Source organism: Nipponia nippon, unplaced genomic scaffold (genome assembly GCF_047370975.1).
Source record: "Nipponia nippon isolate SJK-2023a ecotype South Korea unplaced genomic scaffold, ASM4737097v1 scaffold_4, whole genome shotgun sequence".
Lineage (NCBI taxonomy): Eukaryota > Metazoa > Chordata > Aves > Pelecaniformes > Threskiornithidae > Nipponia > Nipponia nippon.
In genome coordinates this window covers 49,078,921-49,106,122 of record NW_028262358.1, presented here as the reverse complement: position 1 = coordinate 49,106,122, position 27,202 = coordinate 49,078,921, and the positions used below count along the sequence as shown (strand labels likewise).

The 27,202-nt window shown below is 41.2% G+C and overlaps 1 long non-coding RNA gene across 1 annotated transcript; it reads right to left on the bottom strand.

The window, feature by feature from the left end:
- Positions 1 to 6,022: 6,022 nt before the first annotated feature.
- On the bottom strand, positions 6,023 to 26,087 carry LOC148053292 (uncharacterized). The gene is made up of 4 exons (XR_015708107.1): positions 25,975 to 26,087; positions 24,799 to 24,899; positions 10,890 to 10,988; positions 6,023 to 6,149 (listed from the first exon to the last, which is right to left on the bottom strand). It is a non-coding gene; the product is annotated as an uncharacterized LOC148053292 (long non-coding RNA).
- Positions 26,088 to 27,202: the final 1,115 nt, after the last annotated feature.

Genomic DNA, 27,202 nt, shown 5'->3' with positions numbered 1-27,202 from the left:
GAAGTCCCAAGGCTTGGCAAGCTTCCCCAAGGGTCAGCAGCAACCCGAGTGGCTCGGTGGTTCCCTAATCGGCTCGGTAAAGTTGCCTTGTGAAGCCCAGTGGCAGGAAGCAGTTTATAGTACAGTAACTCAGCCCATTGTCTGGGCTTTTTCAGCTTGGCTTCATTACTATTACCATGATAAAGACCAGCATTTTTTTTCTACTTCCCTTTTGCCCCTTCAAGTCTCTACTTGCTCTTGACTTTTCTGAATTTCACTTTGATACTTTGACACCTCGGTTGTTCTCCCAGACAGATATAATTACAAGAGTTCAAATAAACCTTGTTTTTGTCGGGGTGGGGCGTGAGGGAATGAGGAGAAAGCACGGGTAGCAGAGAGATGCTGTGAAGATTTGCTGGGAGAACTCACCTCCTCCCCGGTTTGGAGCAGCTCTTCAGGTCTTTTCTGCAATTCAGAAGGCCCAGAAACCTGCAGCTGTGGGACATAATCCAATATTCAGGTTCAGCATAAAACAGAAATAGCAAAAAGTGAGCCCAACAGGATAAATAGGGATTGCAGACTTCCGACTATGTTTCAGTGTGCAATACTCCACCTTCTTCCAGCAAGACCTCACCATTCTTACCTTGAGAAAGAATCTGACAACAGTTTAAATTTTAAAAAGAAGAAAAACCCATGTGAAGGCTTATTCAAAGCATCACACTGTGAAACAGCATGGTGGCTTACAGTCTGCTACAGCACTCATTCAGTGCTGATGCGAAGGAAAATGCCTTTTATTTTTTCCCCCCATATCTCCACCACTTGCTGGAATCCCTGGACAGTCCCCAAACTTAATACAAGCTGCTGTCCTTAACTTGTGGGACTTAGCGACCCCCATGTTCCTAGGGCTGCAAGGTACCAAGAGAATAATAAATGTATTTCTGGGGCCCCTTAGGAAAAGTAATCTCTCTGATCCAGACATCGCAGAACTCAGTTCCACTTTCCTGAGAGCAGAAAATGAGCCACATCTTCAGTTATGGTTCACCTGGGAGTGGCTTACAGAGATTTTCTTTTGTGTCAGTACAAAAAAAGGCAGTCAGCTGGTGAGGGCAACGCAGCCATCATCCCATCTCTAATGCAGAGTGAAAAGGAGAACTATGACAGGGGCTAGACTTACACTCTGGTGACATTCATAAACCACCTGGAATGAAGATACATGGGACACATGAGGCCTAGCCTCAACAGTAGAATTATTTCTCTTATCTCCAATTCAATGTCTCGTTCTGTCACTAGACATGCTACTACATTATTAGGAAATGGGGCTGTATTTCTACAGGAAGATAGATCTTGTTGCTTTTTATCCTATTATTTCCCAACTCCTTTTTTTCTAGGCCATAAGTCATTGTACATCCATGCACTTCACCATTGCAGCTCCTGATTTAGTATTCTGAGGACCACTGTTAGAAGCACTAGACACAGCTTTAATCCTTTTGACAAAATATATTTATATTCCTCCTGTATTAATCTTAGAGTCCATAATACATCATGCAGTGACCTGGATGACAGAGTAGAGGATGCATTTATTAAAGCTGCGGATGACACCAAGTGGGAAGAGACTGCCAGGAAGCCAGGCTTAGAATATAAAGTGACTTTGACAAATTGGAAGCGTGGTCTGAAGAAGTGGTAGGCTACCCAGCACAGACAAGTGCAAGACAGTGCACGCAGGCAAGAATAATCCACTACATGAGGACAGGCTGCAAAACACCTGGTTAGAGAGTGAACTCTACAGAGATGAAAGCTGAGGGGCTAGAGGGGATTGCAAGCATAGCAAACCCAAACGCTGCAAGAGGAACTGTAAGTCCAGCCTGGAAATCACAAAACATAATCATTCCATTACATACTGCACTGCAGCTTCGAGGGGAGTCCTGCGTCCAGTTGTGCGTGAGGTCCTTCAAGAGGGACACAGAACAGTTGAAGAGAACAATGAAGTTGAACAGAGGTCTAGAAAATGCAATCAATTAAAATGCTGTTAGCTTAAAAAGAAAAGACTAAAGACACTATGGTCAGCAAACCTGTGGAAAGGAAATTATAGATTTTTTCTATTTATTTAGTTATTCCATGGCGAAAAATGCAAAAAGGAATGTGCTTAAAGCTGCAGGAAGAAGGTTAAGTTTCATAATATTTTACTGTAATATGATATCAGGAAACGATTTTTGTCTTATGCTTAACTAAGTAAAGAGTGCAACAACACATAAACACTAGATAGGCATTTTTAAGGCCATTAGTCTACAGAAATGACTTCGGAAAACACCATGAAGTCTACCTACAGTACCTGATCTTAAAAAATAAAATCAACACTCCTATATTGCAAGATGTATCACCTAGAGGGAACCGTCTGTCTGCATGCTCTCTTTTATGCTTTTCTGTTAATTCATATGTCCAGAGACAGAAAAACAAACACCAAGGAATGACAGGCAGATTTATTATACTAGAGTATTAAAAATAGACTCTGTAAAAAATAATAGCTTAAAGTAATTTACATAAATGTTTTTCTTTACCTATGATGTTTAAAATTATGTATTTCAACTACAGTTTATAAACATGAGTCAAAACATTCTTTATAATTTTCTGTTTAAAAACATTGTATGAAAAACATCACAGGAAAAGAATGACTCCAAAATATTTTTTAAACTATATGAACCAGCTGTGTATAACACGATACACAGTTTGGTGCCCCCTTTTGAAGCTTTTAGAACACACTGGCATACTGGCCCAGATTCAAATCCTATATAAAGCTGAAACATTTCTACCTGGATTCAGTGGATTTATACCAGTATCCAATGGTACTTTTTCTTTCTTTTTTTCTTTCAAGCAGAGAATGGACTCGGGCCTATTGCAGTTACAAATCACGATGTTCTTTTACATCATTGATACCGCACCCTTGGACTTTACTGTGAGATCACTCTGCACTTCACAGCAGGACAGTAGGTCATTTTGTTGATTTTTTTTTTTCCTCCTCCAGTCTGAAGGACTTTTTGCATCTCCAATAAATTCCCAAATAAATTTTACCAGGCTTAAGCAATAAATCCTGAATACATTCAGTGGGTATCTGTATTATCCTTTAATTGTCTCATAGAAATTCTCAGCCTGGTAGATAGCTCATTCAGGTCTGAATTATTAGAGTGTTATATTTATTATTAAAATTATAAGTTAGGGCATATTTTGCAGCTGCTTTCTTAGAGGATCTGTAGCACTTGAAAATATGTTTGGTTTCCTTTTTTCTTTCCAGTTGCAGTCTTCCATTTGGAGAATGCCTTTGCCAAATTTGCAACAGAAGAAATGGAAAATGTTTTGAATGTTTAGACCGCTTAACACCTACTGTGAAGTATCACTATCATTGCATCGGCAAGAATATGCAAATAATTTGAATCCCCCCTACAAGAAATACTTGTTTTAATATAAAAAATTATACATCCCCAGAGGGGCACACAAAGATTTCCTTATCCTTAAAGCATGTTTAAGTATAAAGCTTTTCAGTCAAAAATGACTTCTTAGAAAAAACATTCCCATGTATAAGGATCTGACCCTAACGTACAGTTTTAATATCACCGTACTTTTGATTTACAGTCTTGTACGTTAAATGCATGTAGTTCCTACATGGATGACAACTATAGTTTGTATTTGCTCCTTATCCATTTCCCTGAACACACTTCAACGTGCACAGAAAGTACAAAGAACATACTAGTCCAAAATGAACTTTTGGCCTCTTGAGGACACAGGAAAGTTTGGTTCCTGCAGCAACTGCAATTCCTCTACAGGATCCCTCCAATTCGGCTTTCAGCTACTGTAAAGCAAACAAAAAGCAACCTCCTGGTGCTAGCGTGGGTATTGACCAAAAGTTAAAACGATATACATTTATAAAAAAGTTCTACCCATGTACCCCGGAGGTGTGTTCTGGTTGCTATGGGAATGGTAATCATGAATTTCCTGGCTAGAGTGTGATCAAAATCCTAACTTTCAACACTGCATTAATGCCGCTTTTCACACTTGCAAGATACCAATTTTAGCTGTAGTTCAGGCTTTCCCAAATGGAATAAGCTCTTTTCCCTGACATTGTGCTAGATGTTAAACTTAACAAAAAAAAAAAAACACAACAAAACAAACAAACAAAAAACCCCAAAACAACAACAGCAAAAAAAAAAAAAAGTTAAAAAAATAATGGTCACATATAGATGAAACCCTTACAGTATTACCTTCAGGATTTCCAACAAACCCCCACCAGTTTCCATTCAAACTGGTGGTTCAATGTACCTGAGACAGCTAATTAAAAAAGGAAGTGGTCAAAGTCATGCTTTTTTTGTAAACTTCAAAGGTGATCCCTCTCCTTCCTCCTCTTTACATTTTACTGTCTGGCTTTCTGCCCATCCTGCAGCTGTTAGCTGAGCCTGAGTTTCATGGCGTCAAACCTGCCTCCTCACGGTCCATAAAGTTACAGCAGGGATCGTGATACGCAGGTGTGGAAAAGCCAGAAGTGCAAGATGGGCCCGGTAATGATTTTTCTGGCACCCCATGCTGAGCTGCTGAAAAAAGAGAGCAGCTTCCAGAAGGCAAGTGACTCTTTGTTTGCAAAGGTATTCGAGGTCGTATTACTTCTCCCACAGCAAAGGTGTTGGATTTTCACTTTAAGGGCTGTTTACAGAAATGATTCACCTTTTATACAGCTTTTAAAAAATGCTTTGAGGCTTTAATTGGACACAGGATTTGCATCACACCAGTATGAAAACTCTTACTTTTCATTTAACCCCCCATTAAATCATTCAGTGATCTTACTCAATGATAAGCAGCCAGCTCCCATTACGTGGGCTTAACAGAGGAAAACAAAAATCAAATCATTAGGGGTTCATTTATGTCATAAGCTTTAATCTGGAATTTCTGCACCCATTTACATTTGGGCAATGAAGGCAGTGAAGACAGAAGGGACCAACTGCTGAAAACAAAACAGGAAAAAGCACAACAATTTGCTGTTTTTCTTGAAATAACAATGTAATAACTAATATCTAAAACTCTTGGCTTATAAAAATCACTTAAAAGTCTGCTTTATTTTAAACATCGCTCAAGCCGTGGTGTGAACTATGCCCAAAGAACAACTTCAAACAACTCCAGCTTAAGATTTTTAGCAATGGGTGCCTGAAACTAATGGCCTACAGGAACCATTTTCCAGAACACACAAGTGACACATGATATGCTCTGCCACTCAGAATCAATGGGACCTAAATTTGCAGATCAGCCAAATGCTGAGGCACGGCCTAGATTTCCTAAAATATTTAGTGCCCAACTTCAACTAATGTCCCTATCTCCACTAGGAGATAGAGCCTGAACAGTTGCATTTGGGCTTTAAACTCTGTCCTCGAGCCCTTGGTTAGTTGTGGGACGCTAGCGCTTCCACAACCTCTAGGTCCTAGATCCCCTAGCACCCCAATCTTTAGGCCTCTATATTTTAACCCTGGCCCTTTGCATCAGTGTTTTAAAGCTGGGCAGTATTTTGATGCTAACAAAGGGTGAGCAGATAAGGACTGAGAGAAGCAGCTAGCAAGGAACAAATTGTGAGGGGATGGGAGGTTTAAGAGAAGCTACTGAGGCAGGAAAGTGCCAGCTGCACTGTCATCTCTGCTGTTCATCTATACATCATTTACTTATATCAAAAGTTTAGCAAAGTAGGGATTTGTCTACGCATAATTCTGTAAGAGTTACAATTTCTACTGCTAGAACTCCTAAAGCTACAGTGCTGCTGGGCACTGCCTACAGCTCAAAGATGCAAGTTCAGTTCTGGAACTGCATATCTATCTAGACCTACATGACGGATATGCCCCCTCTGGCAAGCAGTGGTAGATGAATGTCAGGCTCCTGACCTGCTCACATTTTTTTTTCTTAATACTTTATTTCCCTGAACAACCATTCCTGATGCAGCAGTTCCTAGGAACTCAAACCAGGACTGGGAGCAATCGCAAACCTGAAGAAAAGCAGTGCCGACCGTAAATGAGCTGGATCCAGGAGCACCATGCTTCCGCCACCGCTTCAGCATTTGCTTGTGTTACTGAGGGGCATCTGAAGTTGTGAGATAGCAGGACATCTCTTTAAGAAAGGCCAGCGGGAACCAGAATGGACCTCATTGTCTGCAACAGTGAAGAACGCAGTGTGATTTTCTCCATGCCTGCAGTTACAACTTGCTCAGAACTGGTATGGCGTGGCATGGCTTTGTTGACAAACAAATGGATCAGGTGCCCTTTCTAAGGACATTAGGGAATGGTGTGCCTTCATTTCATACTGCTCCTAAGTCCAGTTCTGACAACAGGATTTCAAGGGAACTTGGTACACATAAGAGGCTGTCCCTCCTGTCTTCCAGTAACTGCTATAGAAACTGTGCCAGTACCTTCAGCATGGAAATATAACACAAACTGCTCATCCCAGGACTCCACAAAGATGGTCTGTATTCAAAAAAAGCAGCCAAAGCTCAGAAACCTAACTCAGGAACAGAACTGTCAGAGTATCCATGTACAGCAGGGAAATAGAGAAAGAGATATAGAGAAGGTAACAACTCTCTATATTTTTGCTGGAAACTTATTTCCCAGCTGTCAGAAGGAAGAGGAAGGTGAGCTCATGAATAATTGCTTTTGCTGGTTCCCTTGACCGCCAGACTAATCTTTAGCTATCCATCCTGCAGCAGTCTGTAATAACCTCCCCATCTGTGTCAGCAGATGCATTTTAACAGCAACGTGCAAGAAAGCAAATCTTCTTTTAAACTCAACACATCTCCATAGCCTTGTGCTGCACCCACAAGCCACGTAAATTACATGAACTGGCCTGTCTCATTATGTTTGTGATGCCCAAAAATGTCTTCCCAACTATGTTCATGAAAAACTACTCTGCCATCAGCTTTTCAAGAAAGAACCTCTGACTTTGCATCTCTGGAGGGTGATGAGTCAGTCTTCTGCGCTCTCACAAGAAAATAAATTTTTTAAAAAGTATGTTAGAAGCTGAAAAGCTGGAGGGAGACCGGGTATGGTGGGTTGACGTTGCAGAATGCTATGGTAAATTATTGGCTCTGCCATAGGACTCCTCAAGGGCCACATGCATGCTATACAGTCTTTTTGCACCACAGCTCCTTTCTCTGGTGGTGACAGCAGCACAACCCTCATCTCATGAGGGGTTACAATGAAACAAGCAAAAAAACAATCTTAAGGGTTGTGAGGTGCTCAAATATCAAAATAATTGAGGCAATAGATTTATCTCAGACTGATTTTTAGGTTCTGCCTTTCTCTAGACTTCTGTAGGATTCTTTATTGAGATTCCCAAGCTGCATTTTTATGGATACTGCCAGCAACAGTGAGTGCCACGAGCAGCATCCTCATTTTTGCTGCATTACAGTCCCTTTTGAAATGCCTCAAATAGAGTTTGGTAAAGCCAGCTATAAGCCTTAAGGAGTAAGCATCTACCCTCCAGGCGTGCTCACCTGCTCTCCAAGGGCAATTAAGGACTCTGTCTGGGTTCAGCTGCTGAGCATCCTACTGGGACTGTGCTAAGGGGTTTTCTCTGCCAACCTCAGCTCTGCCCTCCCCAGCACAGCTGGGGCAGTGGCAACTGCAGCTCCCAGCCACATGCTACGCTGAGATGACCTGTGTGCCCCAAGGGACACGTACCACAGCAGGGCATCCCCTGCTCTACTAAATCCTATAGGCTACTTAAAACACTTAATGGTTGTCAACATTGCACACTGGCACACTAGGTTTTGCAGACTGCTGTTGCCATCTCTGCTCTGTATCAGCCTACTTGTGGGATATATTTTGATTTAAACAAGCACCTTTGTGATATCAAACTCTGATTTCTACAAGCTTATTTGTCCAACATTTAATCAGTTATGTTATTATGACATGGGCCTTCTTGGTTTGAAATTAAAGGCTTTAACTGAAAGGCTTTAATCAAAGGCTGAACGAGGCACAGCACAATGCAGTGCAAGGTTAAATCTATTTGAACCTGGATGGAGCATCAGGCTAGCAGGGCTACCCTGCTTCTTATAACCCTGCTAGCTTACTCGGAGAATAAGAAGTTTCTAGTACACTTCGGTTTTCCCGAACTTGTTTGCAAACTTTTTCAATTAAAAATATTTGGGGTTTGCAATTTTTCTTGTATTCTGATTGACCAGCTTATAACAACTGAAAAGGTATAAGCTATAGCCAAGTCTATGTGCTTTTATTTTTAAATTGAAATAATGTTTTCAAACTGTAACAATTTCAAAACTATCAAAATGCTGAAGGTGTGTGAAATTTAAACCCAATAAAACACATTGTGAAAACCAGCGGAGTTCAAACATATAAATATTTCTCATTTCTTCATTTCTCCCTTTTTCAGTCAATTCTAACTGAAGAAATGCTAAAGAACATTAAAACTCGATAAATCCATGATAATATGACAAGGACTAAACCTTGTCTGATCTGGCAAGCAAGAGGAAGGCAGGAGGAGTTCCAAGGGAGCGGCTGGAGTGAGAAGTGAAACTGCAAGACGGTGAGATGGTGATCAAAGGGAACAAGGGCTCCCAGGGACAGTGAGAAAAAGCGTTACTGTCCTGGAGAGATGAATGAAGAATATCTGTAAAAAACAGCGTCCTCTTTGTGCTGCAATTCCCTCAATGCTGTTCAGAAGAGTTGAATTTTAGCTGTTACATTAGCCCAATTCAGATAATTTCATCAGCTTCCTTAAATTTGCCTTGTTATCTCAAATAATGTCCCAAGCTCTAGAGTGCGTTTCACTATGCACTGGGTGCAAATACAACACCAGATATGACCACATTTCAGGGACTATCCACCCAACTGGATGTCCAAAGGCTTAATGAGCTGATGTTTGAAAAATGTTTCATCTAAGAATCTTGAAAGGCAAATAATACAGCACGATGTTAGTAAGAAACAAATTAACCCGCTGAGTTTTTCTTTTTATTGCTGTTGTCAACAATAGTGTCTATATATCAAGCAAACAACTTTCAGACTCAGAAGATCACTGTGTTTTAAAGAAATAATTAGTGCTGTTCATTTTCCTCTTAGATTAAAAAAAAAAAAAAAGAACTTTTCTCTATTGCAAACATAAGGTTTTTTTTGAGGCATTTTCTACTGTGAGTTGGAGCACGAAGATCCTTCAGGTATGGTATAGACAGATATCAAAGCAGTGGGAGGGAAACCATGTAAATTAGCAAACAAACAAACAACCACCCCTCCCCCAAAAAACCCAAACAAAAACAAAACAGCAGAACAGTCTGCTCCTTAATTCTGAAGTCCTGATACTGACCGTTTTTTCAAGCTGGCACACCTCAGTGCTGCCCCATAGCTCTCATTCATATAATTTTTTTCTGGTGATGAATGGAGCAGAGACACAATTTCTGAGCACATACAATATTTCAGGTGATAGAACAAGATCGTGGTGGGGAAGAGGGGGAAGCAGTGTTTTTTTAGTAAAGAATTAGAAGGCATTGCAGAAGACTTCATCACTTCCAGCTGGAGTTGAAATTTAAAATACTGTCTTAAGGTTCTATTTTCTTTTCTGTTCCTGACTAAAGTTAACCACTCATTTCTATGAGTAGCATCTATGGTTTGTTTATAGTAGCTTCTACTATAGCAATAGTAGTAGCAATAATGGTTCTTAATATTCAAGAAGGAGCTGTACCTCTCAAGTTGGTCAAGAGATGGACGCACAGAAAAAAATCAGTAAAGGGAAAGAAAGAACTTGTACAGTGCTTTGAGACTGGCTACAATCAGGGCAGCGGGGTGGGCTATTAGGATGACTGTGGTCCGGGCACTCTGGATGAACTCAGACAACTTGTGCAATGCTTAGGCAGGAACATACAGGCAGCAGTGGAGAAGAAGAAAATAGGTAAGAATATTAGGAAAGCAAGGCAATACGAGGTACTGCGATGGAGAAGAAAAGCTTTAAGGAGCTTTGAAGATAAGAAAATATGGGGATCCAGTAAGAGATCCACCCATGGGAGTGACACAACTCAAGCAATAGGCCAAGAAATTATTTTAACTTTTATACTTTGAAGAATGGAAGTGTCTGTCCTGGAGGAGGGGGAGGGCTAAACATCATTGTATTATCAAGGTGGGACTAAATGTAGGCCTGAACAATGGTCCGGTGCAACAAAGAGATGACATTCAGACAAAAAACATTTTAAAAATATACTGTTTCATCCTCAGCAGCAAGAAAGAAGGACAGCCATGCTTGTTTAAAACCAGCATATGCATAACATGTAGAACTAGTGATATATATTTTTTATTGAGAGCATTAGAATGGGGAATTTCATTGAAAGCCTGGAGGAGGGGGAACAGTACAGTCACTGCTTGAAATCCCTCCCTATGTGCAAAGCACAGACAAGAGCTTCACAACTCAAGTGGTACGTTAGCCTCATGTTGTGCAAGGCTGGACTACTCCTCCTGCACCTTATGGACATATGAATAAAGTATGATTAAAGCCAAAAAATATGCTTTGAATGACTTGGTAAGATTTTTTATTATTATTATTATTTTTAAAAGACACATCAGAGAGGTATTAAAACTAGAATTAAAAAGAAAGGATGGTTATAACTGCCTCTTCAACAGGTGGGGATTGACAAGTTACAAATATTTTCCTTTTTAGTTCAGATAACTTTTTACAGCAATGAAATCAGCTCTCAAGTGCTTTGAAGCCAAGCGTAACCAAACCACCCACTGACTTATGAGTAACTCTGCAGAAATGGCTACCAAGTGCAACTCTGGTAAGGCCACTGGAAAAAAACTGCCAACAAACATGGCCTTTATTTCATACACTCAGCTTAGTAATTATAGAGCGAAATTCATCTGAAAGGACCTAGCGAGGGCTGGGATTTTCACACTTACCTTAGGAAATATTTGCTCAGTTTCTTTTTGGGGCTTCATGTGTTTATGACGACAAGGCGGATGTTGGCAGCATGCCGATCCTCGCGCTCTGGCTGGGGGCTGTGGGCAGAAGAAGGAAAACAAAGTCAGAAGGATGTGTTTTCTAAATGGGATATTCAACTCATGATGGTGTATTTGCCCCATGATGTGCAGTCCTAAAGTGCATCTTCACCTGGAAAAAAGTAACTAACATAACAAGCAGTACTGTTTTAGAGATTATATTTTCCTTATTCAAGCCAATCTCCATTTCTTTGAAAGAAAAAAATGACTTCTGAACAGGACCACGTTCTGGTTTTTCCATACTTCACTCTCTTTTTATCCTACATATTTTCTTTCCATTGGGCTGTATTCTGCTCTCATTTACCTTCAGTGGAAGTAGAGAGTAAGTGCTCCAGTGTCAGCAAAATGGGTCCAGTTTTACACAGGCATAGCTGAAGCAGCCCTTCCACGCTCTCAGCCAAAACAAGTGGAAGTTACCGGCTGAAGGAGGTCCTGTCCCCTTCCTTCTAGTATTTGTACAGCCATATTTTCTAGTATTTGTACAGCCATATTACAGTATTTGTAAGCCATATCAGCAAAGCAGCTCAAAACTAACCTTAAGAAAAACTAGGGAGCGGAGTGGGGAGATGATTTTCCTGCAGGTTAGCACCAAGATCTGCCTCTCGACATAGGTGGTATGAGTTCCAGCAGGAGCACAAGCAGGGAAGAGCTGGGGCAACACCTTTGCTTTATACAGCACAGTTACATTAATCCAAAATTATTGTGAAACTACAGTCCTGGCTTAGTTCACAATTAAGGGAGGCAAATCAGTAGAAAGAACAAAGAAACACTCAAAAACAAAAAAAAGGAATGTTTTTCTTTTTGTTTGAGCTCTGTGAACTGGCTGACTTTGGTGTCAGACAAGCACTGGCAGGAGACCAAGGACAGGAAGGGGAGGGGAGCAGGACTTGGCAGCAATAGCTGTAACAGCTAGCTGTAACACCAGCCCATCACTTACAGCATCCGTGGTAAGCTGATTGTTAAAAACAGCAAAACCTCAAAACTCTTGAAATGATTTTTTTTTCTTACCAGCTAGGAAATTACAGTGGTTCTTTCTGAGATCTTTCATACATGAAGATACAAGATCTGGCTCAGACAGAGAGATTTGAAACACTAGGGCTTGGAAACAGAGATTTAAAGCCTTGTTCAGGCCACCTTACCCCTCTTTCATTAGAAAAAGGGGGACATGGAGCAGACCCTATTAAACTTTGCACAAAGGCACTTCTGATGAAACCTTAAACACAGTGATTTTACTCCAAGTGGTTATTACGTTTCCATGAGACCTACAGTAATGCAATTGCATTGGTTCACTGTTTGTTCCCGTAGCTTCCTCCATCTGCCTCAAACCACTGTTGATCAAGTGGCTGCTACCTGCAGCTCTCAGGAGCAGCATATGAGCAGCACTGCACTGGTGTTCCAGAAATGCCTGGATCTGGCTCTGTGGAAGCAGTGTAAGAGTAAGGTATTTGCACATTTTCACTTCTAGGCATGAGCCAGAGGTGCAAAGCTTCATGACTGAGGCAGCAAAGGAAACCTCAGCCACAAGGTAGGTTTGATTTGGATCAGCTGATTGCGAGTTTCATGTAAAAGTTTGTGTTAATGCCTTGAACAACTTGCAAACCCTTAGATGAAAGCACTTATTACAATGATTTACTGAATAAAAACATAATGAATTCAGTCAGCATTTTTCCACTATTTGACAAGTTAGCTTGGCAATAACAACTGTGTGGATGTAATACACTTTGTTTTTGTAATGGACCTGGTTTAAAACATCCCTGTGAAATTCTGATTGAAATTGAAATTCTGCACTTGGCAGCAGGCAAATTCAGAATGGGCATGTCTAGACAGGCCAAGTTCAACTAGAAAAGACCCTGAGCAACCTGATCTAGATTTGAAGTTGGAGCAGAAGTTGGGTGAGAAGCCTCCAGAGGTCCATTGCAACCACTATCTTTTCGATGCTTTTAAGGGCACATAGCAGTAGATTTGATCCAGTCACTTTAACAGAGGCACCCTGCTTCACTTGAGTACTTTACCAAGAGCACTTACAAATAGTAACAGCTGAGGTCATTACCAAAACCAAATGCCTCTCTGGACTGCCTGCTTTCACCAAACACAAGTCACTGGCCTGTCTGTGTGACAGCTGGGTGAAATATAATGGATCCTTGAACAGGAGACAGGGTCAATAATCAGGGTCTCCTGGCCTTAAAACATAATCAATAAAGACAGGATTAGATGAAGAGATGTCAGAGAGAAAACACCCTTTGAAGTTTGGTTAGTGTTCTTCAAACTACAAGATTATTAGTCTTAGCCTGGAGAAGAGTTTGTGTGCCTCAGAGACCATCTCCTTTTTCCAGCTGGTCTAATTAAAGAAACCTACAAACAATCTTGTCTGTGTCTTTCTGACCATACAGTACAACACAAGCTGCTACCGAGAGGGAAAGGAACTGCAAACATCCCCGTTACAGCAGGCAGATTAGGCAGGAGGCCAGCTGAGCAAAGAGAGAAGACAGCAGACCAGACTCCCGGACCCGGTGCCAGAGGTTAGCTATATATTTTACTTTGTAAACAACAAAGGCATTGCAGCTCTCTTCCTGCAGAAACCCCGCACAGCCTGCGAACACAAGTTAAAGCAAGGAAGGGGAGTTATTTCCAGCAACCTCCACAAGTGTGTGTTCTTTGTCAGATGCACACTTGGCCTTAACTCTGAGACATTCACTGCTTTAACTGGGCGCATTCATTTTGACAAAAGTTAAGGAAGGGTCAGTCTCAGAGAAAAGATATTCATTATAACTCCCCTAGTCTTTGTTAATGTATTAAACATAGGAACTCTGCTTTTATTTCAGTCCTGTGAAAAAATAAAAAGCAAAATCTTGCCACAATGCATAACTATTATACTCTAAAAAAAGAAAATTGCTAAGTGCTTGTAAGACAAGTAACACTTGCATTTCCTGCGTGCAGGAAACAAGGGGAAAAAGAAGGCATCCAAAGAGGGACAAGAGCAGGCATTCTGTCTCGCCTCCTGAAAAAGAGGAGTATGCGTGAGAATTGATTTTTATGCTGCTTGCTGCATGGTGCTGTAGAGTCAATGCAGATCCCCACTTCTTGCTTCAGATCTGTTTCAGGAGAGATTTTGCACTCAGCAGGCAAAGTGTGCCAGCACTGGAGTGAGCAGCGTTAGCGGGTGTTAGCTGCAGCACTCTGATACATCCTTGAGAACTAGCACATCATTAGGGATACTTTCACAATGGAATGTGTGGGTCTTAGGTCCATATGTCAGACAAAACTGAGGATCCTTTCAAGGAGGAATTAAAAAAAGATTAACAACAAATAAAACTTTTAATAACTGTTCCTTTAGGTGCTCCTTTTGCATTTGATTTCAGCACTATTACTGAGATTCTCAAAAAACAGTTTTGATAAAGTGACTCTGTATGCTCTTCTGTAAAAAACAAAAACACCACCCACCCCCCCGAAAAAAAACCCCACCAAAACAACAAACTAAACACAAAAAAAACCCCACCACGAGATGTAGCTATTTGTTTGAAAAGTGCTCTGGAGGAGAAATTAACAGGGAACATATTTTGCAGTGCAATACCGGGTATTACAGATATAAAGTCTGATTTTCTCGTCTCTGCACCTTGAGCAGTCATTGCCACCTCCCTGAATTAGCAGCAGTTTACATCTACTTGCACTCATATAAATGACAACACAAAAGCGAGGTGATAGAAAACAGGTCTGCAATGTATAGCCTCAGCCAAACACACCTGCAACCCTTTTACAGAGCAAACTATATATTGCTTTATGTCTGACTCTCTGTATATGACAATAACACTAATAAGCTATATGGAACCACATACAACATAAATGACACATTTTATATACTGGACTTAATAAAAGATTTGGTAACGACCAATATATACAGTAAAGTGCCCTCACATGTTACATTGTAAGCACACTTTAAAATAAATTAGGATTTGTTCTCTGGCACAGCCGAGGCAGGACCTGCTCCCCCAGCAGCCACCTTGGTGAAGAAAACAGTGAGAGTTCACACCGATCAAGGACTTGGCAGCACAAGGTGTCACAGTTCCTGGAGAGCACTTCCAGTTCCCACAGGCGAGTACCTGTCCCAGTGACACAGCTTCAAGAACACACCACAGGTAACTACAAGATGAAGCATGAAACTCCCTGACCACAGCGGCATATGATATCAGCAGTTACTATTTGTAAACTGGCTGAATAACCCCAGGTTTTCTAAGAAAGAAGTAACACTACGGTTTGCTTTTTCACTGTGAGGTTGCTGAAAGCAGGAAGACGAGTGGTACTCTCCAGCCTTCCTTACTTACGCTCCTAAAGACGAACTGGCACGGTTCTGTTCTCCACACCTCTATACACATCAGTTACCCCTGCTGGGATGTCAAGAGACCACCAATATCATATCCAAGACTCCTCCACTCACGGAAACATTTGTGGTTAACAGCTCTAGAATTTTTTCCTGGTTATAGTGTTTCACTCACTGGAAATACTTAATTTGGAATAACTTCTAAGGGCCTGTTTTACAGAATATCTGTTCAGATTATTTCCCTGTATTAGCCCTGCATAAGGAAGCTTAATCCTTAACATTGTCAAGTGTGTAAAAGAAAGCTCACTGCCGGAAGAGTCACCTGTGTATTCGCAATATACCAGCTGCTTTGCACTGACTTCCACATGGATTGTTTTCCATCCATAATCCATCTGCTTCATAACCGGTAAGCCAGTGCAGTGGGGTCTTCCTTGAGTACCTTTGCCAAGAGCACATTAAGGTCTTAGTGAAGAATAAAAATTAATTTCAAACCAAGACCCAGCCCATGGCCTGCCTCTGATACCCGGGGGGGGGGGGGGGGGGGGAGGGCAAGTCTTTGCTGAAACACCATTCCACTTCAGGATGAACCACCTTAAATGTTCTAAATGAACAATGATTTTTCATTCTCAAATAATCCCCAAACTCCATTCTTATAGATCTATCCTATTGTGCATGCTTCTGTTTCCCACAAATTATGCACCATACCTGATTTTTATCCAGATTCTCTGGCATCTGCTGCTGCACATCTAACTCCATTTGCTGCTAAGGTTAACAGTAATCTTAGGCTGAAGTGAGTATCAATACATACAACTTCAGAGAACAGAATTTCATGTTAATCTTGGCTGCTGTGTCTAGAGTTAAAACAGGAGTGGCTGGTGTTCAGGAGGCTCTGGCTTGGGAGTTATAGATGCACGTGGAAGGTGGACTGGAAAGGGAAGGAAGCTTGTTTATACGACTGATGACAATTTCTTGGCTGTCAGTGGCTGCTTTTTTGAAATTTCTATATCAAAAAGTGAAACAGTATTTGGGTGCAGATGGCAAGGCTGATTCTCAGAAAATGCAGTTCCTCAAAAGCTATTCCACATCAAGAGGGGCAGCCTCTCCTCCTGCCCCTGTACCGAGGGGCCAGACCCTACTGTCCACAAACTGCCTCCTCCTCCTAAGGCAAGTGCATTTCAGTGATGCCTGAGAGGAGGAAAAGCCAGAGGCTTTTTCAGGACAAGAGGCACTGGACACATGTAAAATGGGAAAGGAAGGCTGCCTGAAGCATGAAGTGGAGAAGCTTGGGGTTTTATTTTGCTGTGATTAGAAACAGGAGTGGGAGGGAAGAGAGGGGAACCATAGTCGTCACCTACTAACGTTCAAGCACACTATAGTAGCCACCAGACACACACACACAAAAAAACAGGTCCCAGGCCTTCCTTGGTATTTAAACTTCTGCCTCATCCCTCTGAAGCCTAATATCCCTGGTGACAATCAATGCCTCTTCCTTGACTCATCCTGGCTTCTTCCTTTTCACTTCTGTGGATCAGCTGGGCTGAATACCACATGAATCTCCTTCAGTTCTGTCCCCTCTTCAGCCCTGTCACAGGCTGCAATGTATTTCTCCTTCCTGACTCCCACCATTCCTTGTCACCCTTTTTCTCCTTTAAAGCTCACTTTGGCTTTGGCCCCCAGTTCTGAAATTATGTCTACATTGTAAGGTAGAGATATCCAAGTTATTTTTAACAGGCAAGCTCAAACACCAGTGAGTCTGGTCTAGGCTGCATGGAGCAAGCCATGGGCACTTCTGATGCCCCCCAATTCTAACAAAGCTCTCCCTGTGTTACACTGCAGCTCAGCACATGTATGGATTTCTCACCCCCCTCTAATGGCTCTTCACTCTCCTCTGTCTCTTGTCTCCTGTCTGCGAAAGCTCTTCAAAGCTCTATCCAGGGTCTCATCTTCTGTATCTTATCCTCGGGGAGCCTCCTCTCTTCACACTGATATTAGCTTTAGGTAGATGGCTCACAAATCTACATCTCAATACCAAACTGATCTCCCTCAGTTTAGCCCTGCACATCTAATACCACTTCTGATCTGCTGCCCTGGAAGGATGACTATTTGCCTAATCCTAAACTTTGCAGTTATTACCAAACAGCTTGTATTTTTCCTTTTGTGTTATTTCCTTTTCTCCATTGCTGTTAGCAGCAATATCCTTCCCATTTCTAAAACTTCAATTTTTACTATGTCTACCTACCGATGCTGATGAATATTTCCTGCCTTTCAGGTCCTCTTCCACAATAAAACAAATAAATCCAGACAACATGCTTGTCCACATCTTGGTCATCTCGATCTACTATAAATATTTCTCTCTTCAGTTCTTCACTGCTCCTGTCTTCCTGGACCTGCAATGAACTGAATGATGAATATGCATCACACTCCCAGGACCCGGTGCACTTAGATATAGCAAGGTAATCAGTCCACAGCAACTTTAATTACATTAAAAATAAAATGCAGCAGCAGTAACAAAAATAGTTGTTCCATATCCTCTGTGACTTCCCTTCCCTTACAGTTGAATTTCCATTTCCTGCCTGTTATCCATAAATTCTACACCAAAAGCTGGGCAAAAGGTCTCACTTGCTGGTTCCTCGCAGTGCCCATGCTGAACATGCCCTCAAAGTGACATTAAAAAAAGAGACAAGGCAACTTGAACTTGCACTGAAATCTGTCATTCAAATTTGTGCCTGACTCACACTCCTGTTCCTAGATACCAATTTTCACAAACGTTTTCAGAACCTTGAGATGAAACTGGCCGGTGTGGGGGCAGAAAGAGGACAGACAGCAGAATTACAAGCAAACCTCATTTCCTTAGAACAAGACCGAGAGCGAAGAAATTGTTTACCTACACATTTACATAATTTACTTTCACATTTAATTCCTCCCATTTATTTTCAGTTAAAATAATGCCAGTGAAAGAGGCAACAATTATTACATTTAAACTGTCATCTTTGTATTTCAGATCTAACTATCTTTTGAGAGGCATGAAAGGAAGGGTGGAATGAAACGAAGGCTACTGATTCAGGAGACCCCGCTGTTTCAGAAAGCTGATACACACCCTTTTGCTCTCAGCGTTTTCACTGCTTTCTTCACAAACCAGACTACAAACCATTTTTAGGGCTGCTGATGCTCTGCCAACACTGGTAAATCAAGCGTGCTGAGGGAAGCTTTCTAGTACAGAAGCTAAGCGGCATGAAGCGGCTGGTACTTACGCTAGGAAACTCTCTTAGCCTTCAAACCAACACGGCTGCATGCAAAGCTGCCGCTTGGCAGCCTTCCCTGGAGCACCGCAACCGCCACTCTCCACCGCAGAACTACCTAGCACTGGCCAGAGTGTGTTAGCGTTACAGCCAGTTTAACAGCACGTTCCAGTCTCCATGAATGTATAGATTCATGTAGGTGTCTTTGCCTAAACAAAGATTACAGACTGCAGTTCTATGCCTGAGATGGATTTTGTTAAAATTCCAGCTTTCCACTGTTAAATACATGCAGTTCTGCTTAGACATAAACAATGCTCTAAGTATAAGTAACATCTGAAAATGGGATCTATTTTCTTGCTATTCAGCTAAATGTCCTTCACTCCCAGAGTTTATTATGTGTAGTGGCATCATCCAAGAAAAAAAAAAAATCTCCTTGCCTACATTTTAATTGTGTTAATAGCTACAATTCGGGACAAATTTGCAAGAATGACAGTTTATTTGTAAAATATTTTGCATACTGATTTTTTTTTTCTTTTTTTGCACATGATAAGCAATTAGACTAGATGATCATTGTAGGTCCCTTCCAACTGAATTATTCTATTCTATTTTCTGTTCTATTTTAAAATTCAGAAGGAGAAGTATTAAAATATTATAACTAAATTTTGAAAATAAATGACATGATGCAATAAATACTCTGGGTCTGGTCCTCCTCTATTCTGGGATTGTTCCCTGCAGCAGGACAATAAAAATGCTTCTTTCTCAGAGTAACAAGAAGTTGGCCTTGCTGTAAACAAAATTCAGAGCTGGAAAACAAGAACTGTAGAGGAAAATTATTTTAAAGATTTTTTTTTTAACTTCACGAGGCTGAGGATCTTCATTTAACCTATAGCTGAAGTGCGCAGCTGAATCAAATGAAAATTGAAAGAAGACTTGTGTGTGTTTGTATGATGGGAGCAGGGAATTTAAGGAAAGTGAAGTGACACTAACATTTATAAATGTTTGCACTGTGAACATAAGCACCTAAAAATTAAAGTAAATCTTAATACAGGGTTTGAATATATCTCTCTAACCCTGGTGGGCAGGAATACAAAACCAGGAAATGCTCTAGGCGATGTCTATGTAAAACCCTACATCAATTGCCTGTATCAGTTAAAAAGTGCAGATACATTTAAATTAGTGCCAGTTTGTGAGCAGGCAAGGCCTTTGATTGAAAGCCATTTGCATTTCATGGAGAAAACCAAAAAGAGCTCCGATTTCTGGGCCCGATTCTCCACAGACTTGCAGCCAGGTGGCTACCCGTATAGTTGCATTGCACAGGTATACTGTTATCACTACAGAATTGCTCAGTACTATAACTACTTGCAACTCCTTGTGTGACTAGAAATATATTCCTGAAATGCAAAACACTGGGGAAGAAGAAAGCGAGCATCCAGAAACCAATGCGGATACGTGCCATTTTCCCCTCTTGCTGTTCTTTCCCCAGCCCACCCTTGGGAATGCTGCTAAGCTGCCCCGCACCGGGCACGCCAAAACGAGCCAGCTCATTTCAACCAGCCCCTCTAAACTCCTGGCCTCCACTTTCTATTTTCCGTAGAGTGTAATTCTTCTAAAAATACCTTGACTGCACTTCGTTTTCTCTTCTTATCATTCAGCCAATATAATAGCCTGAAAAGTTTGAGTTTTTTCAAGTGATTTTCAAGTGGCCTTTTCCCCTTTTCATGCATAAAAGACTCCCCCTTCATTTCTCCGCTTTATTTTTCTCTCACCTGTTTGTGAACAATCACTTCTGCCTCAGTCAAGCATATAGAAACAAGCACTGAGCCAAGACGTATTTGCCTTGGGTCAGGCAAACAGGGCCCATGTGGCCCACCCTTGGCCTGGGGCAGGATGAAAGGCCAACCAGGCCTCCTCACGGTTTGGTGACATCTGAGCTAATCCTCCCTTCGTTTGGGAACAATTACAGAAAGTCACCTGAAAGCGTGTACAAATAAACCTCTTTCGAAAAGCTAAGAGAGGGTGCTTTTTCACCTCCAGCACTTACGAGCCATTTTCTGCTGTCACTTACACCGGTGGGAACCCAGAGTGCTTTCACAGAGGGAAATCATTTAGGACTTTCTCTGGGTGCATGACTTGGCTTCCTTGTGGCTAATCCAGACTAGACGGTAGTTCATGCATGTTTTTTTCCCTTAAATAAAGAATGAGACAAATGATAATTGTGTGTTTTCACCTTTGCTCCTTTTATAAGGGTAAAATTCACCTTTACTTCATGCTGCTTTTTGCCAGATTTGCACACTGCATAACAATTAATCTAAATCCTCCTAAAGGCCTCAGCTGGTGGCTAAATCCTATGGAAAACAGACAAAACTGCAGTTTATAGAGGCAACATCTACCCAGACAGCAAAGATGGAAATGAACACGGCCTCAGAGCTACTTTTAATGGCAATGGAATACATCAGTTTCAGTCATATATGGCTGTCCAAGTAAGCCTTCCTGTCAGCCTACCCAAAAGCACGAAGCAGGCCCTAGCCCCGCTGTTCTGCGTAGGATGTCTGCTCATCGGAGCGGTTCACTGCGAACTGCTCCTGGGTTCAGCTCGGAGGCCGTAGCTGTCAGATGTAAAAAGAGAAAGCAGAGTGAAATTTGCTTACCCAAGCCCTTTTCCAGCCTACAGCCAAAAGGTACCATTTGGTATCATCCAGCATACAGTGGGCCAAAGACCAGAAGTCCACATTTGAGTCAAAGCAAAGCTCTCACAAGCCCTGGGCTTCAATGCTAAATCCTACCCAGAGCTCAAGTAACTCTTCATTTATTTATTAAAGTTCTTTCATATAAAAGTTCATTTGTTATTATCCAGGGCACGTTGTTGCCCTCATGGGGCAAAGCCTGCCACAACCAGCTATTTTCCCATCTTGTAGTGAGTTACAGTGCTACCCAGGAAAGGCAGAGATGATACTAGGGCAGAGGACAGATGGTCAGAAGAGGTAACTGGGTCATTGCACTTTCCCTCACCTGCAGACACCCACTTTCCAACAACTGAGGCAGTGCTTTGCTCTGAAGTGCCCCATTACCACTGCGGTGGTGGCCATGCAGGCAGCCAGGGTGGCAACGGGATGGCTGGGGCATCCTCCACACCAGGTGATGCTGTAGAGGAGATCCTGCCACAGGGAGCTACAGCTGGGAGGGGGTGTAAGCAGCATCTTCAGTTTAACAGAAGAGACCTCCACAACTTCAGGTCTATCGAGGCTTCACTTGTAGAGTCCACACAGCACATTTTTCTCTAGTCTAACTGGGAGGAGAGAGGCTGGGTCTCAAGCTGGACAAGAGGCTGAAGCCCTCTTTTGATCAAAAGAAAAGCGTTCATCATATCAAATGAGTCAGCTCTTCCTCTCACATTATAGGCCACCTTCAAGGCCTCAGCCTTATAGTTTAAATCCCTTAACTAAAATCTAGCTTATCACCTGCATCCTTGCCGCAGGAAGAATATGCTGCCTTGACAATGACAGTAGCTGCAAGAGACCCAGCTGAAGTTGTCCAAGCAAACAGCTGGGCATTGGCAGGCCCATTCTTCACCACTGGAGATGAGGACATCAGACCAGTGTCAGGGCTCTGCGGGTCTGCCATCGCTCTGGGGTAGGAGCATAACTTTGTCGCTTCTCTCTTCAGTCAAAACAGAAAGCAACCAACACTGTATGGGTGAGTGGTAGGGAGGAGCAAAGTCCTCTATACAAACACTATTGCAATTGCTGATGTTGTAACCATCACCTAGATAACAGTGATGAATACACTAGAAGTCTCGAGATAGGGAAAAAGTTGTGCTGATGATCAGTTACTACAGTCTTTGGTTTCAGCTGTTCTGAGAAGAGGAGAAAAAGCTGTATTGCATGACAACATCAAATGGGGTATCACTTAAGAACATCTGCCTCATGTTAAGGAGACCCAGAAAAGTATTTTAAAATTAAACCAAAAGATGGTTAAAGTTCCATCTCAAAACATTTCATAGACTTTTTTTTTTTTTCTTTCAAGCCAAATGACCTTATTTGAAAGAAAATTCACTTCTGCTTCCTGTTCCATCACAGGAATCAGGAAAAAAAAAAGGGGGGGGAGGAGAATAAAAGGAGAGAAATAAGATCAAAATCTCATCTTCTCTTACTGCAAAATGGCCTTAGCAGACCAGATGTACCACCCCTTGGTTTCCTTATTTAAACAACTACTTCTTTACCTTGTAGTAACGTTGCCAGAATTCACCAATGGTGATTCCTTCCACGTTGTTCAAAGCTTAGAAGTCACGTAATACACTTGTATTACAAATAAAACTTTAACCCATATAGTCAAATACACAGGATCAAACTCCTAATTTTATATTCTAGAATTCTCAAACGAAAAGCATACATCTTGTCTTGTCTTTCAAACTGTTTCATTGTCTATGTTATCATTTGGTAAATAGGCTCCAAATTTGTAAAACACATTAAATAGGAAATTCTAGTATGGAACCGTGTACCTAATTTATATTGCAAACATAGCAATTTATACAGCAAATTATATGCCCAAACCAGGTAAATTCAGGCACAAAATGACCACAGGTATATCTACATGGAATAAGAAAATCTGGATTTAAGATTAGAATATTTAATTTGGCAGGAAGAGACTGAGGCTCATGACATTTTTAATTCCTCTGCAAACAGGATGTTATTTTTGTCCCTTGCAATATAAATGAGTTTAGTGTGCCCACCATGTGAAATACCTTTTGGACAGAACTGACTTTATTAAATGAAAAGATAGATGGATGGAACCATTGAGTTCATAATCGTATGACTGCTTTTGACTTCTCTCCAGAGCATGCAGTACTTAGGAAAAGAATGCAAACTGCAAATTAAACCCTCAGTTATCCTCAGCAACCTGACAGTCTGTCCCAAGAAATACTGCTAAGTCTGGCAGATTGGGAGAGCGATGTGTGCATTGCACAGAGGTGTGAGGAACGCGGCCCACCCCAGCTCATCTCGCAGGGCACAGCTGGTGAACTGTACACAAAGAGGGGAAACAAGCGGGTTTGAGGGGAGGAGGTGAGAAGGGGCCTGAAGTAAAAATGGGAGATATTTTTTGCTTTCCTTCATATCCTGCTGCTGTTTCAGCCAATCAGTTCTCATTGCCAGCTTATTTGAAAAGTGTTTTCTACCCGAACAGTTTTCAGACAGCAGAACCAATCTCCCCGATTAATATAATTGGAACTGAGAGTGCTATTGAGTCTCTTCAAGCATTCTTCATCGCCGTTCTTTAAACATGCCCTTTTTGCATTTTCGGTCTACAGCACCTTTGCGCAGGACACCTGGCAATAATGAGCTGGAAGGGAAGACGTTCTACCAAGAAGGTGGGGCAAACACCAATAAAGCTTCTTCTAAGCATTTGCACCCTCCCTATCTCTGTGTCACTCCTCTTCCACCTGTCTACCCTCACTCTCCCTGCTTCCATGCCATTTAGTTTCTGTGTGGAGCATTGAAAACTTGGATACCTTCACCAAAGCTCTTTTCTTTAGCTCCCTCTCGTTTTCCCCTAACAGCAGCAGCAGGTCCCTGAATCTGACACAGAACTTCCCTAATCTGAAAACATTGCCTGAATAATCAATATTTTTCTCCTCTAACTTCCTACAGTCCCTTTCCACCATACAGCACAGTGTTATTCCTGTGGTATGCAGGTGGACAGGAGTTCACTCTCAAATCTACAGTAAAAGGAAAGGATCATCCCAAGCCCTCCAAGAAAAAGACAAGGGTGTTAATTCTCATTCTTCACAACTGGGAAGTTACAAAGAACTGAGAAGCCCGATGAGCACGTTCCTAAAGCTAGGTCCACGTTTTAAACCTTGCCAGGCAGCCATATGACTTAAGAATACTGCGGGGAAGGCAGGGAGCAATTCCACCACCACAGGACACAACTACTCTAGCAAAACCACAGTGAAGACACAGCTTGACAGGCAAAAATGCTCTTCTACTGGAAGAAATTATTCTTTTCAGGGAACATCTATCGCAAAATAATTATTTTGCCTGTATAAGCATTTGAGGTACGGAGGCAGGTCCTTGACAAGGACTGAGGCAGTGGGTCTCCTGCCAGAGCAGACCAGCCTACAGCAGCTGCCTCTGCTATTCTCCCGTACCAAGCACAGCGTAGACACAAGGAGAAATTACTTTGGATGACATAATTTGAGTCTGAGTAGCACTGCTTGAAAGCACAAATGTTTTGTTTAACTGTAATATAAATTGCTTACTTTTTTCAGCTGCCCACATCTTTGGCTTAGAGAAACAACAGCTGGCTGCTCCGTACTGGTTCTTACAAAGGCACAGGAAGGCAAACTTTTGGAAGCAAACACTGTAAAGTCAAAGCAAAACCATAATCAGAATTTTACTGCTGGCTTGTGAAAGGAATAAAAATGGTTCAATTCTAACAGCTTTCCAGCACTCGGGTACTCAGGTTCAAGACTAGCATTTATCTCTATTATTTTTTTAATATCTTAATATCATAGTACTCATAGATTTGTGTAAGACAAGATATTTTATACTATAAGCAGAGTAAACTATGCTCCAGATCTACTGACGGAGATTGAGACATCTCTATATGAATCAAATGATCAGTTTTAGTCAAGTAATATTCTTTTCCCTTAATTCATAGATCCGGCTGTCTTGATTCAACAGGCAAGTTTAGATTAATGGAATAGCTCCAGTGAACCAAATATGTATTTGCAGGATTATGGCAAAAATTAGGGTACAAAACCACATAAGGGTGTAAAATAAATAGGGAAAGGTTAAGAGAGGACCAAGGTAACAAAGACTGAGAACAGAAACTGCATATTACAATGACTTTTAAGACGATCAAAATGAGAAAGTGATATATAAATTATCACAAACAAAAGTCAAGGTCTTCCTCATCCTAACCCAAACATTATTGTATGTGAATAATCAGTTTAATACTGTACTATAGTCAATCATGAAACCCACTTGTTCAAAAAACACATTGGGCAAACTAATCAGACTTTCTACATACTCTGGCATAGAGGCTTCTTTTTTATTAAAATAATTGAAAGAGGATTACTTTGGATTTTGATGTTTCGTATCTCTGTTTGAAATGTACCTCAGTTTTCCTTTTTCTAGAGCCTGGGACTTTTTTTTTTTAACAAACTTAAAAAAAAAAACCATGATAAACAAGAACCAATCTAAAGGGATAACACCATATTGCTGGGCTTGATTCTCGGGTGACACAAGTGAGCACAGTTGCATTGATTTTAATGGGTTACACACTCTTACAGCACTTAAAGGTCTAGTTTATTTTCTTGCTGCCTTCTTGCTGCCATTTTTTGCAATCAGTTTAGGTTTGGGGCTTTTTTTTTTTTTTTTTTATCTAAAATGCTCAAATGTTCAGATATGACCAAGTGTGTAAGAAACCCTACTTTTTGATTTTATATCCTCAGGTTTTTCTTTGAGCTGTGAACTGTGACAGCCCGGTGGAATCAGCATCCAAAAGTTTTCATGGTCCTTTTGGTTCTTTAAGACTGCACACTTAATTAGTTTATTCTGTAGTCCTCTAACCTAGAGAGAGAAAGAACATAAAAATACTAGATTATTTAATACTCAATAACAACAACAAACAAATTTAAAAAAATAGCAAATACCTTGACTAAATGCCAGGAAATGTGTCAGAAACATACTTAGGAATGAGAATACCCTAAAATATACTAAGCTTCTCTTCGAAGATGAAGCAAATCTGTTTACTCCTCCCTCCATTTTTTTGATCAGCATCCTCCTACTCAGGGGGAAGCAGCTTAGATGCCTCTTTTTTCTTACAGATCATGACCCTTCAGGAATTACAGAAAAGGGCTCCCATGTTAGTTAGATGTACTTTCCCTGAAAGCAGCCTGCAAAGTGGAAATCTGCCTGGCTGCCCGTCAAGAACAATTTTAGACCCATCTTCCTTCCCCCTCTCCAGTACCCAGTTAAGTACAGATTAGATACCTGGAACTCAATATCTAACTCACAGTCTCCTGCACTGGGTGAAATTTCCTTCAGCTCTTAGTAGCTTCTAGACTCGGTGCCTAATAAAGAAGATCTCCAGATGGTGTTATCCGGAGTGGTAACACAAAACAACATGAAATAATACTCTACGGACAGTACATCTGCAAGGTGTACATGCCAAATACATATGGAAGTGATACATATGTGAAACAGAGCTGAAATGACAGTCAACGGTAATCAAGGAATTAGATTTATGTCCCCAGACAAAATGCTCCATAATTCATTGAAACCTTCTCCCACATTGCCTGGTTTGCTCTGAGGGCACCTCAAATGCCAACTGAAATCTAACATAGTACTGCTGTAGAAGTGGCTCTCAAACATAACCTTATCACTAACAGATTCGGTTCTTTGCAATTATATTATGTTTCTGTATATCAAGCTGTATAACCCTGTGAACAGAGGGCAAATATGTAAAAGTTCTTCTTCAGAGATATGCAGAGTAAGAATTAGTTGCTAAATTGAGATACAGGTATTTTTTCTCAGAAGTCTGCATTCCTCTCTAGGATTACTGAAACTAAATCTCCCTTGACACCACTCAAAAAAAAAACCAACCCCACAACCCAGTGTAGGAGATGCAGATGACTCAAGATTATGGGATTAGGATGT